Source organism: Nanorana parkeri, unplaced genomic scaffold, assembly GCF_000935625.1.
Source record: "Nanorana parkeri isolate BGI_ZX_2015 unplaced genomic scaffold, ASM93562v1 scaffold4148, whole genome shotgun sequence".
Lineage (NCBI taxonomy): Eukaryota > Metazoa > Chordata > Amphibia > Anura > Dicroglossidae > Nanorana > Nanorana parkeri.
Genome location: NW_017310415.1, coordinates 19,124 through 21,598, shown reverse-complemented (window position 1 = coordinate 21,598; position 2,475 = coordinate 19,124). Strand labels below are relative to the sequence as shown.

The 2,475-nt window shown below is 50.9% G+C and overlaps 1 protein-coding gene and 2 non-coding genes across 3 annotated transcripts in view; 2 read left to right on the top strand and 1 right to left on the bottom strand.

Moving 5' to 3' along the window:
• The first annotated feature begins 399 nt into the window (after positions 1–399).
• TRNAS-AGA lies at positions 400–481 on the top strand. The gene has a single exon. It is a non-coding gene; the product is annotated as a tRNA-Ser (tRNA).
• A 558-nt stretch (positions 482–1,039) lies between these two features.
• On the bottom strand, positions 1,040–1,111 carry TRNAG-UCC. The gene has a single exon. It is a non-coding gene; the product is annotated as a tRNA-Gly (tRNA).
• Positions 1,112–1,625: 514 nt separating this feature from the next.
• Positions 1,626–2,475, top strand: part of AGBL5 (ATP/GTP binding protein like 5) — a gene marked incomplete at its 3' end in the record, with an annotated part of 19,855 nt that continues 19,005 nt past the window's right edge. The window contains exon 1 of the mRNA XM_018575564.1: positions 1,626–1,631. The remainder of the gene's footprint in view (positions 1,632–2,475) is intronic.

Below are 2,475 nucleotides of genomic sequence, written 5' to 3'. Positions count from 1 at the left end.
AATGAAGGATAGAGGAGATGATGGGTGTAGTAGCAGGGTGATACTTATCTGTGGGGGAAGGAATGAGAGTTTACACATGGAGGATAGTCCTATGAGAAGGAGGGGGATGGGGCAGGAGGTATAGGAGATGACTTGCAGTCACTGAGAGGAGGAATTCTTGGCACTTGGAGCTGAAGTTACGCTTTTAGAGCGATGTCTGCTGTGCGTCCCCCATAGGAGATTCTAAACTTACACTGAGAGATCAAACCCGGGAACCCCGCCCACCAGACCACACGAGCCGAGACTCCTCTGAGCTGCATACAAGAAGCCCAGCCACTTAGATCCCTGTCACATATCTGTCATGTGATGTCACGTCTGTAAATGGTGTTGTCATAGATGTAGCTGGATCTTTCCGTAGCTGTAGTCGTGGCCGAGTGGTTAAGGCGATGGACTAGAAATCCATTGGGGTCTCCCCGCGCAGGTTCAAATCCTGCCGACTACGAGCTCCTTTTAATTGCTCGGACTTTGGGGAGAGATTTGAGATTTCGGGTCTTAGGAAAAGAAAACGTTTCTGGAGTTCCCACAATTTTAGCAGGGAGCGCCCCCTTATATTGGTGGATAGCAGGGAGCACCCCCTTATATTGGAGGATAGCAGGAAGCGCCCCCTTATATTGGAGGATAGCAGGGAGCGCCCCCTTATATTGGTGGATAGCAGGGAGCGCCCCCTTATATTGGAGGATAGCAGGGAGCGCCCCCTTATATTGGAGGATAGCAGGGAGCGCCCCCTTATATTGGAGGATAGCAGGGAGCGCCCCCTTATATTGGTGGATAGCAGGGAGCGCCCCCTTATATTGGAGGATAGCAGGGAGCGCCCCCTTATATTGGTGGATAGCAGGGAGCACCCCCATATATTGGAGGATAGCAGGGAGCGCCCCCATACATTGGTGGATAGCAGGGAGCGCCGCCCCCGTTGATTGGTGGATAGTAATCAGTATTATTACATCATCACTACCTGTGCGATGACGTCATATTTCCGGATGGAAGAAGAAAAGATTGGACCTGCGTTGGCCGGGAATCGAACCCGGGTCAACTGCTTGGAAGGCAGCTATGCTCACCACTATACCACCAACGCCGCATGGAGGCCTTCCCTCCTCAGTATGTACACAACAGCGCAGTGCACCGGAAGTCGCTCATCAGTTGCTATGGTTATATCTATTTCCTGTTATCATGTCTACTGATCGGGGGGAGGGGAAATCGGACTACAAGTCCCAGTAATAGAAGGTCATGAACATGGCTGCTGCCTGCTTCTGATCTATGAACCCCACTAAGGCACCGAGCACGCTGATTGGTCAGTCACACCCACCACGGATGGAGCTCCACCCACTGCTATCGGTTATCTCAGAGTGACGTCAACAACACTGCGCTTCCCCGTACCTCGCAGTTACCATAGTAACAAAGCGTCTTCCCGTACCGTCAGTTGACATCGAGGCTTGCAACGCACCGGGTGTTATGTGACCAATTAACGGGCTGAATATTTCCACGTGCCTAAGAGGACCAATAGGAGGTCAGGGTGTTGTTGTCTGGCCCGGAGAGGGGAGGGAGGGGGATTTGTTTGGGTTACAGGGGACTCAGCTGGGAGAGGCGGCTGTACGGTACGTGCGGGGTGACCATACCTGACGCATACTACATGTATGACAGAGGGGAGAGCTGGACCGGGGGAACATACTACATGTATGACATGAGGGAGAGCTGGACTGGGGGAACATACATGTATGACACGAGGGAGAGCTGGACTGGGGGAACATACTACATGTATGATATTAGGGGAGAGCTGGACTGGGGGAACATACTACATGTATGAAATGAGGGGAGAGCTGGACTGGAAAACATACATGTATGACATGAGGGGAGAGCTGGACTGGGGAAACATACTACATGTATGACATGAGGGGAGAGCTGTACTGGGGGAGCATACATGTATGACATGAGGGGAGAGCTGGACTGGGGGAACATACTACATGTATGAAATGAGGGGAGAGCTGGACTGGAAAACATACATGTATGACATGAGGGGAGAGCTGGACTGGGGAAACATACTACATGTATGACATGAGGGGAGAGCTGTACTGGGGGAGACTACATGTATGACATGAGGGGAGAGCTGGACTGGGGGAACATACTACATGTATGACATGAGGGAGAGCTGGACTGGGGAAACATACTACATGTATGACATGAGGGGAGAGCTGTACTGGGGGAGCATACATCTACGGCATGAGGGGAGAGCTGGACTGGAGAAGATACTGCATGTATGACATGAGTTTAATATGTAGAATGTTCAACCTTGTGTCATACAACAATGATATGTGAGAATGTGATCTCCAGTCATGACACGGGAACATTGTGTTAGTAAGGTGTGACCTTCCATTCAGGTACATACATGTCTGCTGACACAAACACTGAGTACATGTTAGAGGAGCTTTCTACATACAATGC